We start from the raw sequence: 15,460 nt of genomic DNA, 5'->3' as shown, positions 1-15,460 counted from the left end.
AGAGAAACATTTCCTGTTTAACTGCTCCATCATGCTGTCTGCTCATCCATCCTCACCACTTGCCCCATCTCACACACACACACACACACACACACACACACAGTTCCTGCTAGGCTTGCTTATCCTTCCATGTTAAAGAAACATCTTTTTCTGTTCTATTTTGAGACATGTGAGGAACTGTGGTCAAAGCATTCTCCCTATTGCAATCAGTTCAGTTCAATGGCTCAGTTGTTTCTGACTCTCTGAGACTCCATTGATTGCATCACATCAGGCTTCACTGTCCATCACCAACTCCCAGAGCTTGCTCAAACTCAAGCCCATCAAGTCAGTGATGCCATCCAAACATCTCATCCTCTGTCGGCCCCTTCTCCTCTGGCCTTCACTCTTTCCCTGCATCAGGGTCTTTTCCAATGAGACAGTTTATTATCTCAGATGGCTGAAGTATTGGAGCTTCAGCATCAGTCCTTCCAATGAATATTCAGGACTGATTTCCTCTAGGATTGACTGCTTTGATTTCCTTGCAGGCCAAGGGACTCTCAAGAGTCTTCAACAACACCAAAGTTCAAAAGAATCAATTCTTCAGTGCTCAGCTTTCTTTATGGTCCAACTCTCATATCCATACATGACTATGGGGAAAACTTAGCTTTGACCTACAGACCTTTGTCAGTAATGTCTCTTTCTTTTAATACGCTGTCTAGGTTGGTCATAGCTTTTCTTCCAAGGAGCAAGCATCTTTTAATTTCATGGCTGCAGTCACCATCTGCAGTGATTTCAGAGTCCATGAAAATAAAGTCTGTCACTGTTTCCATTGTTTCCCCATCTATTTGCCATGAAATGATGGGACCAGATGCCGTGACATTCGTTTTTTGAATGTTGAGTTAAGCTAGCATTTTCCACTCTTCTCTTTCACCCTCATCAAGAGGCTTTTTAGTTCCTCTTTGCTGTCTACCTTAAGGGTGATGTCGTCTGCATATCTGGGGTTATTGATATTTCTCTCGGTAATTTTCCAGCTTGCGCTTCAACCAGTCTTGCATTTCTCATGATGTACTCTGTATATAAGTTAAATAAGCAGGATGATAATATACAGCCTTAACATACTCCTTTCCCAGTTTGGAACCAGTCTGATGTTTCATGACCGGTTCTAACCATTGCTGCTTGCCCTGCATGCAGATTTCTCATGAGGCAGGTAAGAGGGTCTGGTATTCCCATCTCTTTAAGAATTTTCCATAATTTGTTTTGATCCACACAGTAAAATGCTTTAGTGTAGTCAGTGAAGCAGATGTTTTCTGGAATTCTCTTGCTTTTTCTATGATCCACCAAATGCTATCAATTTGATCTCTTGTTCCTCTGCCTTTTATTAGTCAGGCTTGAACATCTGGAAATTCTTGGTTCATGTATTGTTGAAGCTTAGCTTGGAGAATTCTCAGTATATTTTAGGTAGTGTGTGAGATTATCCTATCCCCATAGTCATTTCAAATCAAGTTCCTTCTTACATTAGTCTGGATTTGTTTTATTTAATTGTAAAAATGGACTTAAATTCTTTGGTGTAATGTTTATTTCCCACTTAACAGGTATTAATTAACCCCCTGCAGTGTTTCAGGCACTGTTGTTGGTGCAAGGTGCACATCAGTAGCCAATATCCAGGACCCTGGTCTCATGGGGCTTACATTCTAGTCAGTGAAGATGGAAGGTTAATATTAACCACAAATAGTGAATTATACAGTATAGAGAAAACCTTATCAGTTATGAGAAATGGGGAGGTTTTCCTCCCCAGAGGATAATGATGGAAGGCCTTATTAATCCAGGACATTTGAGTAAAAGACTTAAAGAAATGAGGGAGTGACCTTATGGCTATCTTGAGCAATAAATTCTAGAGAGAAGAAATAGCCAGGGCAAAAGCCCCCGATTGATATTGTTATTGTCTATGTCCTTTCACGGAGAAGGCAATGGCAAGCCACTCCAGTACTCTTGCCTAGAAAATCCCATGGACAAAGGAGCCTGGTGGGCTGCAGCCCATGGGGTCGCTACTAGTCGGACAGAACTGAACGACTTCACTTTCACTTTTCACTTTCACACATTGGAGAAGGAAATGGCAACCCACTCCAGTGTTCTTGCCTGAAGAATCCCCAGATGGCGGAGCCTGGTCAGCTGCCGTCTATGGGGTCACACAGAGTCGGACATGACTGAGGCGACTTGGCAGCAGCAGCAGCATGTCCTTTCAATAAAACAAGGAGTCTGGTGCAAGTAGGAACAGGTGAGTGAGGACAAGACTAGAAAGTAGTCTAGTGATGAGCTGCTGCTAAGAGAGAACAGAGCAGGACAAGGAGGAATGTAATAATAAACTTATCTTTCCATTTATATGATGAATTGGTTGACAGTACCCAAACCACACTGGGCTGTGGTGGTAAAGAGGAGAGGCATTTGTCATAGTGTGATGGCAAGGAGGTGGGGGAAGGGTACTTTTAAGTAAAGACACCTGAGATGAATCCTGAGCCACCTAAAGTAGATATATCACCAAGTGAAAAGTTGTAAAAGTGTTTCCCAGACAATGGGGGAGAATCTGCAAAGGGACCGTGACCCAAGAAAGCTGGTTATACATGCATTGAATAAGACTGGAATCTAAGGTATGATGGGGAAATTGTGAGGAAATATGGCCTTGGAGGAAGAGAGAAGAACTTGAAGGGACAATATGGAGATGCAAAAATAAGTATAAAAATGAAATTAGAGAACACCAATAAGTGTGTCAATAGAAATATATACTGTTAATATTCTGTCTTTGTTGTTCTACATATATGTTTATAACATATATATTATATATGGTATATAATGCTAAATATATACATATAATACACATATATTTGGATGAGCATATATCAGTCAGTTCAGTTCAGTTCAATTCAGTCGCTCAGTTGTGTCCGACTCTCCGCGACCCCATGAATCACAGCACGCCAGGCCTCCCTGTCCATCACCAACTCCCGGAGTTCACTCAAACTCATGTCCACAGAGTTGGTGATGCCATCCAGCTATCTCATTCTCGGTCGTCCCCTTCTCCTCCCGCCCCCAACCTTTCCCAGCATCAGAGTCTTTTCCAGTGAGTCAACTCGTCTCATGAGGTGGCCAAAGTATTGGAGTCTCAGCTTTAGCATCAGTCCTTGCAATGAACACCCAGGATTGATCTCCTTTAGAATGGACTGGTTGGATCTCCTTGCAGTCCAAGGGACTCTCAAGAGTCTTCTCCAACACCACAGTTCAAAAGCATCAATTCTTCGGTGCTCAGCTTTCTTTACAGTCCAACTCTCACATCCATACATGACCACGGGAAAAACCATAGCCTTGACTAGACGGACCTTTGTTGGCAAAGTAATGTCTCTGCTTTTTAATATACTATTAAGGTTGGTCATAACTTTCCTTCATATACGTTACGCTATATTGTAGCCTTCCTTTTCTATACAATATGCTGGGAGAATTTTTCCACCTCAACAAACATGTAACTGCCATTATTTCTGAGGATTACTATAATGTTCAAATGCTTGCTTATCCCATACTCCATGCAAGTGCTATGAAGACAGGAACCATGTGTGTCTTGTTCACTGGTTGCTTCCATATCATTTCTATTGTAAATAAGGCTGTAATAAACATTGGGGTTCATATATCTTTTCAAATTATTGTTCATTTTCTTCTGATATATAGCTAGGAGTTGAATAGCTGGGTCACATGGTAGTTCTATTTTTAGTTTTTTAAGAAACTTCCATGTTTTTTCCCATAATGAGTGCACAAATTTACAATCCCACCAATTATGTACAAAGTCTTCCTTTACTCCATGTCCTTGCCACCATATGTTATTTTCAGACTTTGTGATTTGATGATAGCCATTCTGAAAGCTGTGAGGTGATATTTCCTAGTGATTTTGATTTCTATTTCTCTGATTATTAGTGATGCTCAGCATTTTTCCAAGTGCCTATTAGCTTATACTGTAAGTAGTCTTTCTTTTTTTTTTTTAATCAAATAATCCAATTTTATTTATTTTTTTTTCAAGTTGAACAGACTAACTTTCTTTAAACAAAATTACTTATACTCCAGAGTCCTTTAAAAACTTAATAGCATTTATACATTGAAGGTATTTGATTTTCTTGTAACTAGCACTTCAAATGCAACAAGCATTTGAAGCAACAAGCATTTGACCCAACAAGTAAAACTTTTTACAGTTCATAACTTTAATAAATAAAATAAATTAAATGTACAGTGAATAAGTTCTCTGAAATATTTCAATATTTCTGCAGGTTTAGTAACATCGTAAAATACATTTCAACTAAAATTCACAAATCTAAAAACCTGTTAGGCATTTTTAGGCGTTTTAAGTTGGAAATGAAGACCAATGTTACATCGTAATATGCCAATTACAAATAGTACTTCAAATAGCAAATACTACAGTTTGTCCCAAACTTTAAAAACTATTCATGAACTCAACACTGAACTATTGATGGCTATGAGAATTGTTTCCTAGCCTTTTTGAAAATTTCAACCCATTTACGTTTAAGGTAATTATTGATAAGTACGATCCCATAGCCATTTTCTTTATTGCTTTGGGTTCAAGTTTATACACTTTTTCTGTGTTTGCTGTCTATAGAAGATCCTTTAGTAGTCTTTCTGATCTGGTTCTTTAAGTTAACTTGAAAAACTTTCAAGTTCTTACAATCATCAATAGAATGTTCCTTTTTATTGTTGAATAGTATTCCAGTGTATGGATGCACCATTTGTATATTGATTTACCAGCTGAATAACATTTGAGTTATTGCCAGTTTGGGGCTATTATTAATAGAGCCACAATAAACATTGGCATGAATGTGGACAGAAATTTATGTTTTATATGGGAATTATTTAGGAATGGGATTACACAGTTTTACAGTGTGTAGATATCTATGAGTAATGAAAAACATTTCCCAAAGTTTCTTTATCATTTTGCATTCTTATGAGGAATTTACGAGAGTTTAAGTTTCTCTCTTTTCCTGATAGTAGTTTAAGTTCTCAGTTATTTGCTTTCTTTTATCCAAGATACAATTTGCATACTTAATTTGCATTAAGTACTAATTGCTAATTATTTTAATTCCTTTTTATGTGTTTATGAATCATTTGTGTATCTCATGTCATATCGTATGTCAACCAATTGCTATTCAAATATTTTTCCACATTTGTATTGGTTTATTTGTTCTCTTATTAATGAGTTTGAGAGTTCTTATATATTATGGTTATAATATATATTATATATATATATAATATATATATATTTGCATAGCCATATCAAGATAGAGAACTATTCTGTAACCATAAAGGAATTCCCTAATACCACAGTTTTGTAACTGCATTCTTTTTCCGTAATCCCTTATGACTACTGATTTCTTTTCCATCTCTTTAATTTTGTCATTTTGAGAATAATATATACATGGAATCATAAAGTATTAGTCTTTTTGAGATTGGCCCTTTTTTTTACTTTGGCCTGCACTTGAGATTCATCCAAGTTGCTACATGTATTAATATTTTTTTTTCCATTTTATTGATGAGTAATGTTACTGGTATGGTTAACTGTGTTACTGGTATGGTGTTATGGTTATGTAACTATGGTTTACATTTTTATCTATTACAAACAAAGTTTCAATGAATATTCATGTAAAAGTTTCATTTCTCTATAATAAACATTCACGAGTACAACTTCTGGGTCAAATTATACTTGCATGTTTATAGCATGTTGTATAACAAAGTGTCAAACTGTTTTCCAGGATAGCTGGAAATATAAAACAGTATCATTTTATACTCTCACAAAAAATGTATGAATGATCCAGTTTCTCTGCATCCTTGCCAGCTTATTGTGTGGTCACTTTTAAAAACTTTGTAGCCACTTTGATAGATATAGAGTGATTAGAACTCCTTATAGTTTTAATTTACATTTCCATAATAGCTAATATGCTCAACATCTTTTCCTATGCTTATTTGCCATTCCTGTAACTTCTTTGGCCAAGTATTTGTTCAAGTCTTTCAATTATCTTGATCATTTTCTAATAAGTGTCTCTTTTTACTTGATGACTTTATAGTTTTTCATAAGTGTTTTTTCTTCCCAATTAGTTTCCATTACAATTATAATTATTGGAGATTTGAATATGTAAAATTATTAATAATTCATATTTAGGCATTCAGATACAATGAATTTAGCCTAAATTTGAGAAATACTAGTTTTCTTATGGTTTTCTTCTAGAAATATATGATATTTTTACATTTTATATGTGTTTTTGGTTTTCCATATATATGCCACTATATAAATTTATAAGTATCTCTGTGTAAGTCATAATAGTATACATAGGCTACATCCTATATATAGGATATATTTATGGAAAATATTCTACTTGTTTTGCTCTTTGAGAAGGACCCTATCTCTGAAAAATAATTTTAATAAAAGAAATGCAGGGACGTCAACTATTGATTTACAGAATAGACAGGGTTTCTTGGTAAGACAGCCAGTCAAGAACTGGTACTGTTGTATAGCTGAATTTAAGCATTTTATAGCCTAAAGCTAATTTTTATTAATGTTTAGTTATGGAGCTTCTATAAATAGTAAAGCATTATTATATATTAAATTCCTACATTAAGAGCTTTGGAAAAATGTTCAATCAGAAAATCATAGAATACACTGATGATATTGCTGTAATTGCAGGTTGGAGCAGACATTCATCAATACTATATAGAACTGCAGTGTTTAAAAGTTTGGGATGAGATTATGGAAAGGATCAATATCATTCTTAGTATTGATCTACATAGAAAAATAAATTATGCATCAGTAGTTGTATCAATATAATTAAAAATAGACTGAAGTCTAAAGAAAAAATATTGATGTCTACATTATATATCACAAACTAGAAATCTGTCTTCCATTTTAGTCCTGCTAGATCTTCAGAAATGAATAGCCTTTTAATGACAAATGGAATTAAGGACCAATAAGAAGGAAAAATATTTCATCATTTCACTTGCTCCATCATGACTGAGGACAAATTCTGAAAGTTCTATGTAGTAGTGCAAAAAATATGAACTTGACATTCACATAGCTCTAGATCAGAATTCAAATCTGGCTTCAGGTTATAACTCCAGGCAACTTAAACTTTTTAAGTTTTACTTTTCTTCTCTGTAGTGTGTACACTGGGTAACATTTAATTTTTAAGAGTGTTGTAAGGGTTAGGTAATATAATGTTTGTAATTGTTTCTATCCCTATGGTTGCATGTAGCTCTTGTTTGTTTAACATTTTTGAACAAAGTTTGCATTTTTAATAAATCCAATGCCTTTCTCTATTCTTGTATTCTTTTGTGTCTAGTTTCATTTGTGCTATATCACACAATTTTGATATTGTATACAAATGTTGCTGTGTATACTAGTTCTTTTCTCTTAGTTATGTTATATTCCATTGTATAAATATCTTGCAATTTATGTATTCCATTCCACTATTGCATATATATGAGTTGCTTCCAATTTTTGACTTTTATAAATAATGCTTCTACGTTCTTGAACATGCCTTTAAGTGCGTATTTACACATTTCTTTAGGATATATACATAACACTGGAATTACTGTGTCACAAAAAATTCATATGTTCAGCATTCATAGACATTTCAAAATAATTTTATATATTTATTGTAATGATATATAGTCATATAACCATTAATAGTTTTATTTATATATATTTTTATCAGTATTCCATACTGCTATTTTATTTCAACTGTCTGGTATCTATATAGTGGTACTATGTCAAGGACTTAATTTGCATTTCTTTTTTGACAAATGTGCTTGAACAGTTTTTCCTGTATTTATTGTCCTTATGTATATTCTTTTGACTCAAGTACCTGTTCAAGTATTTTGCTCATGGTGCTGTATCTCTTTTAAAACTATGCACAATTTTTTTAATGTTTTTTATATTCTGGATACAAGGGCTTGTCAAGTATATATATATTGCAAACATCTCTCTGTCACTTGCTTCTTGCTCTTGATGTCTTTTGATAAACAATTCACATTTTTTTTTTACCACAGTTCAATTTAAATTTTATTCTATAGTTAGATCTTTTGTGACCTCTTTAAAGTATCCTTGCATACTCAAAGGTGAAAAATATGCTTTCCCGTATTTTCCTTAAAGAAAGATCATTAATTCACTTTTTATATTTAGATTTGATTTTGTGTATGCGATGAGGAAGGGCTCAAGCTTCATTGTTTCCATATGTATGTTAAATTGATCTGATACCATTTACTGTAAAGATCATCTATCCTTCACTTCATCACAGTGGAACCTTTGTCATTAATCAGGTTGTTGTTGTGTATGGATCTTCTTTTGGTACATCCATTATTTTCCATTGGTCTGTAAGTCTATCTTTATACCAAAATAAAAAATTTTATTACTTTAGTTTTAAAAATGTATATCTGATAGTAAAAGTTCTCTAACTTTGATCTTCATGATTGTCTTGCCTGTTCTTAGCCTCTGCATTGCCAGTATGTTTTAGAGTTATTTTGTCAATATCACAAAGAAACGTGTTTATATTATACTTTGAATTGCACTGACTCTACTTATCAATATGGAAAAATATCTTTACAATATTGAGCATTTAAAACCATGAACAAAGTTTATTCCTTCATTTATTTAGGTCTTCAACTTACTTCAGTCATGTTTTTCACCATCCTGTCTAGAAGGCTTATGCATCTTTCATTAGAGTTATTTCTAGGTGTTTGATATTTGATGCTGTTGTAAATGATATTTATTTTAATAATTTTTTTTATTTTATAATTTTATTTATTTTAGAATTTATTTTAAACCTTTAAATAATTTGTTGTAAGTATATAGAATCAAGACAAATTTTCACATATTAACTTTATATACAGAAAACGTGATAAATTAACTTAATTTTAATAGTTTCTATGTGAATATTTGCATTTTCTAAATAAACAATTATATCATCTTCCATTTTATGTTTTATTTAAATTTCTTACTAATTGCACTAGTAATTAGTTTGATAGAAGTGTTGATAGCCCAGATCTGTCTTATTATTTATCTTAAAAGGGAATAGTCCAAGATTTCACCATCATAAATGATGAATACAAGGGTTTTATACGCACACATGCACACAAGAATATTGTTAAGTTGTCACAAATCAAGGTATTCAATAAGGACATTCAATTAGAACAATGAGCCAAACTGAAAGTAACAAACCTCTATTCACTTACTGTGACAGTACAAGCAAGAAGTAAAAAGGAGGCACTAGCTCCCTAGTTTTTCATTTTCCCTCACAGAATAGCACCAGGTGAAGGTAGATGACATGAAGGACACACAGGGGAATTGTTTCACTGCTAAGGAGCCCCATACTAAGAGTTCCTGCCTCTTTATGAACCCAGGGCCTGGGAGAAAAGGGAAGGACTAAAAATGGGAAAGTACTGAGTCAAGGTGGAGAAAAGTGCCTCAGCCAAGACCCCAAGATTAGGTCTTTTCCAAGGACCTGGAAAGTGCTTCAGGCACTTTGTTTGTAAAGCTTTGTTTGCTTTACAAACCCGTTAAGGTTTGTAATAAAGTCTATGAATAGAGACAGAGGGCTAGAAATTCAGCTTTGCATATAATCAATGATGGCCCAGAGGGATCTGAGTCTTTGACTACAATTCCCTTGATGAATTAACCACTGTTGTGTATATGAGGAAATAAGCTCATATGTTTCATAGAAATTACACTTTATTACACATAAAACTAAAATGATGCTAGTACATAACATATCAAACCTTTAACTGGGTTGGTGTAAGTTGAAATTCCGCACTTTTATAATGTTAATATCAAGGACTGAAGATTAGAAATCGAACAGAAGATACAATATCTGATAACAAATAAATATAAAGGATAATGAGAATACTATAAATAGTTATACACCAACAAATTGGATAAATCAGAAAAAAAAAATACATTTCAGAACCTACAAGGTTCTGGAAACTACAACCTACCAAGGATGAATCACAAAGAAGTGGAATATCTGAACAGACCAATTACTAGTAAGGAAGTTAAATAATTTATCAAGAACCTCCCAACAAGGAAAGTCCAGGACAAGAAGGCTTCACTGGTGAACTGTTCCAAACACTTGCAGAAGAATTAATACCAATCCTCAAGCTCTTCCAAAAAATAGAAGAGTAGTGAGCACTTCCAAACTCATTTTATAAGGCAAGCATTACACTGATATCAAAGTCAGATAAGACATTGCAAGAAAAATATTATAGGCTGATATCACTGATAAACATAGATGCAAAAATCCTCAATCAAATATTAACAAACTGAATTCAATAATTCAAAAAAGCATGCAAGTTCCCCCAAAAGTAAAAGTAGACCTACCATATAATTCAACAGTCTCATTTCTGGGTATATTTCCAAAAGAAATGAAAAGAGAATTTTGAAGAGATATCTGCACTTCCATGTTCATTGCAGCATTATTACTAGCAGTCAAGGTAAGAAAACAATCTAAAAGTCTATCAACAAATGAATGGATAAAGATGTGGCATATTTACACAATAGAATATCACTTATCCTTGAGTAAAGAGGAGATTCTGTCATTTGAAATAACACAGATGGACCTTAAAGTCATTATGCTAAGTGAAGTCAGAGAAGACAGATACTGTACGATCTAATCTATATGTGGAGTCTTAAAGAGTTCATATTGTAGAAACAGGGAGTAAAATGGTGGTTACCTGGGGCTGAGGGAAATGGAGAGATACTAACTAAAGAGTACAAGCGAGTACGTTCTGGGGCTCTAAAGTACAAGATAGTAATTATAGTTAACAGTACTGTATTATATACTTGAAAGTTGCTAAGTGTGTAGACCTTAAATTGTCTCACCACAAAAAAGAAATAATAACTGTGTAACGTGTGTGAAGTGTTAGCTATAATGCTATGGTGGTCATCATACTGCAATATACTAGTGTACAAAATCAACATGTTATGCACCTTAAACTTTCTCAATACTATATGTCAATTATATTTCAATAAAGCTGGGAAAGATAGTTCTTTTAAAAAAAGTCTCAGGCTTCCATCTTCACCACTCTCTTTCTCTTATTTTGCAGGAATTGAGCTTCCCCATCATGAGGCAGAATTTTGAAGAGCTTCCTGTAGAAAGAAACTCAGATCTCTGAACAATAATATAAATACTTCTGGGAACAGACACCTACTTTCCCCATTAAAAAAAAAAAAAAAAAAGAAACCTCATGAGAGACCTCAAGCCATAGACATTCAAGTAAGCTTTGCCTAGATTCCTGACCCACAGAAAATGAGATATTAAGTATTTGTTAATCAGTTACATTTTTGGTAATGTGTTAGAGATACCAGCTATGCGGCACAGAAGCAAGAGACACTGGCTCCTGCTCAGAAGCGTGGCTGAGATGAGCTACCCCAAGTCCAAGGTAACGTGCAGTGGCTGTGCTTTGCTGGAGCAGCTGGGAAGGGATAGTCCACGACCAAGGTAAGAGAAACCCAAACAAGACGGTAGGTATTGCGAGGGGGCATCAGAGGGCAGACACACTGAAATCATAATCACAGAAAACTAGTTGATCTGATCACATGGAACACAGCCCTGTCAAACTCAATGAAACTAAGCCATGCTGGGTGGGGCCACCCAGAAGGGCGGGTCATGGTGGAGAGCTCTGACAAGTCCACTGGAGAAGGGATGGCAAACCACTTCAGTATACTTGCCTTGAGAACCCCATGAACAGTATCAAAAGGCAAAATGATAGGATAATGAAAGAGGAATTCCCAGGTCAGTAGGTGCAAAGTATGCTACTGGAGATCAGTGGAGAAATAACTCCAGAAAGAATGAAGGGATGGAGCCAAAGCGAAACAAATACACAGTTGTGGATATGACTGGTGATAGAAGCAAGGTCTGATGCTGTAAAGAGCAATATTGCATAGGAACCTGGAATGTTATCTCCATGAATCAACGCAAACTGGAAGTGGTCAAACAGGAGATGACAAGAACACATGTAGACATTCTAGGATCAGTGAACTAAAATGGACTGGAATGGGTGAATTTAACTCAGGTGACCATTCTGTCTACTACTGTGGGCAGGAATCCCTTAGAAGAAATGGAGTAGCCATCATGGTCAAAAAAGAGTCCGAAATGCAGTACTTGGATGCAATCTTAAAAACGACAGAATGATTTCTGTTCGTTTCCAAGGCAAACCATTCAATATTACAGTAATCCAAGTCTATGCCCCAACCAGTAATGCTGAAGAAGCCGAAGTTGAACGGTTCCATGAAGACCTACAAGACCTTTTAGAACTAACACCCAAAAAAGATGTCCTTTTCATTATAGGGGACTGGAATGCAAAAGTAGGAAGTCAAGAAACACCTGGAGTAACAGGCAAATTTGGCCCTGGTGCACGGAAAGAAGCAGGGCAAAGGCTAATAGAGTTTTGCCAAGAGAACACACTGGTCATAGCAAAGACCCTCTTCCAACAACACAAGAGAAGACTACACATGGACATCACCAGATGGTCAACATCGAAATCAGATTGATTATATTCTTTGCAGCCAAAGATGGAGAAGCTCTATACAGTTAGCAAAACCAAGACCAGGAGCTGACTGTGGCTCAGATCATGAACTACGTATTGCCAAATTAAGACTTCAATTGAAGAAAGTAGGGAAAACCACTAGACCTTTCAGATATGACCTAAATCAAATCCCTTATGATAATATAGTGGAAGTGAGAAATAGATTTAAGGGACTAGATCTGATAGATAGAGTGCCTGATTAACTCTGGACAGAGGTTCCTGACATTGTACAGGAGAAAGGGACCAAGACCATCCCCATAGAAAGAAATGCAAAAAAGCAAAATGGCTGTCTGAGGAGGCCTTACAAATAGCTGTGAAAAGAAGAGAAGTGAAAAGCAAAGGAGAAAAGGAAAGATATAAGCAGCTGAATGCAGAGTTCCAAAGAATAGCAAGGAGAGATAAGAAAGCTTTCCTCAGTGATCAATGGAAAGAAATAGAGGAAAACAACAGAATAGGTAAAACAAGAGATCTCTTCAAGAAAATTAGAGATTCCAAGGGAACATTTCATGCAACGATGGGCTCGATAAAGGACAGAAATGGTATGGACCTAACAGAAGCAGAAGATATTAAGAAGAGGTGGCAAGAATATACAGAAGAACTGTACAAAAAAGATGTTCACGACCAAGATAATCCCGATGGCATGATCACTGACCTTGAGCCAGACATCTTAGAATGTGAAGTCAAGTGGGCCTTAGAGAGCATCACTACGAATAATACTATTAGAGGTGACGGAATTCCAGTTGAGCTATTTCAAATCCTGAAAGATGATGCTGTGAAAGTGCTGTACTCAATATGCCAGCAAATTTGGAAAACTCAGCAGTGGCCACAAGACTGGAAAAAGACAGTCTTCATTCCAATCCCAAAGAAAGGCAATGCCAAAGAATGCTCAAACTACCACATAATTGAACTCATCTCACAAGCTAGTAAAGTCATGCTCAAAATTCTCCAAGCCAGGCTTCAGCAATATGTGAACCGTCAAATTCCAGATATTCAAGCAGGTTTTAGAAAAGGCAGAGACACCAGAGATCAAATTGCCAACATCCCCTGGATCATGGAGAAAGCAAGAGAGTTCCAGAAAAACATCTATTTCTGCTTCATTGACTATGCCAAAGCCTTTGACTGTGTGGATGACAACAAACTGTGAAAAATTCTGAAATAGATGGGAATACCAAACCACCTGACCTGCCTCTTGAGAAACCTGTATGCATGTCAGGAAGCAACAGTTAGAACTGGACATGGAACAACAGACTGGTTCCAAATAGGAAAAGGAGTACGTCAAGGTTGTACATTTTCACCCAGCTTGTTTAACTTCTATGCAGAGTACATCATGAGGAACGCTGGGCTGGAAGAAGCACAAGCTGGAATCAAGATTGCTGGGAGAAATATCAATAACCTCAGATATGCAGACGAGACCACCCTTATGGAAGAAAGTGAAGAGAAACTAAAAATCCTCTTGATGAAAATGAAAGAGGCGAGTGAAAACTTTGGCTTGAAGCTCAACATTCAGAAAACAAAAATCATGGCATCTGGTCCCATCACTTCATGGGAAATAGATGGGGAAACAATGGAAACAGTGTCAGACTTTATTTTTTTAGGCTCCAAAATCACTGAAGATGCTGACTACAGCCATGAAATTAAAGGGCGCTTACTCCTTGGAAGGAAAGTTATGACCAAACTTGATAGCATATTTAAAAGCAGAGACATTGCTTTGCCAACCAAGGTCCGTCTAGTCAAGGCTATGGTTTTTCCCATGGTCTTGTATGGATGTGAGAGTTGGACTATGAAGAAAGCTGATCGCCGAAGAGTTGATGCTTTTGAACTGTGGTGCTGGAGAAGACTCTTGAGAGTCCCTTGGACTGCAAGGAGATCCAACCAGTCCATTCTAAAGGAGATCAATCCTGGGTGTTCATTGGAAGGACTGATGCTAAAGCTGAAACTCCAATACTTTGCCAACCTCATGCGAAGAGTTGACTCACTGGAAAAGACTCTGATGCTGGGAGGGATTGGGGGCAGGAGGATAAGGTGACGATAGAGAATGAGATTGCTTGATTGCATCACCGACTCTGTGGACATTAGTTTGAGTGAACTCCGGGAGTTGGTGATGGACAGGGAGGCCTGGAGTGCTGTGATTCATGGGTTTGCAAAGAGTCGGACAGGACTGAGTGACTGAACTGAACTGAACTATACAGCAATAGACAAACAATACAGGCATACCAGAAATAAAAGTTGGAAGCTTTTCTGTTCTTCAGTTCAGTTGCTCATTTGTGTCTGATTCTTTGCAACCCCAAGGACTGCAGTACACCATGCTTCTCTGTCCATCACTAATTCCTGGAGCTTACTCAAACTCATGTCCATTGAGTTGGTGATGCCATCCAACCATCTTATCCTTTGTTGTCCCCTTCTCCTCCTGCCTTCAATCTTTCCCAGCATCAGGGTCTTTTCTAAGAAGTCATTTCTTCGCATCAGGTGGCCAAAATATTGGAGCTTCAGCAACAGTCCTTCCAATGAATATTCAGGACTGATTTTCTTTAGGATTGACTGGTTCTTAAATTTCTGTTCTTACCCCTAAATTGAAAAGGAGGAAAAAGTGGTGGGGTGGAGTCTAGTGAGTGCTAGGTCCAGAAAACATGGGCGCTTGACTGGAGTTAGAAGTTTAAAGAGACCCAGTTATTGCCAGAACCTCAGCAGGGAGGAAATGGCCTTTATTCCCTCCTGCCTTCCTATCTCCTACTAGTGCCACCCACTGGTGGCTACAGAGTTGAAATGATACAGAGCTGAGGAATAGAGCAAGGAAAACAAAGGCAGGGGATGGATATGGATGGCATATTTACAATACACTGAAACAGAGCAACCTGCTCAAATTGAG

This window comes from Moschus berezovskii, chromosome X (genome assembly GCF_049115385.1).
Source record: "Moschus berezovskii isolate FMDL1 chromosome X, NW_MosBer_1.0, whole genome shotgun sequence".
Lineage (NCBI taxonomy): Eukaryota > Metazoa > Chordata > Mammalia > Artiodactyla > Moschidae > Moschus > Moschus berezovskii.
Note: the sequence above shows the minus strand (reverse complement) of the source record.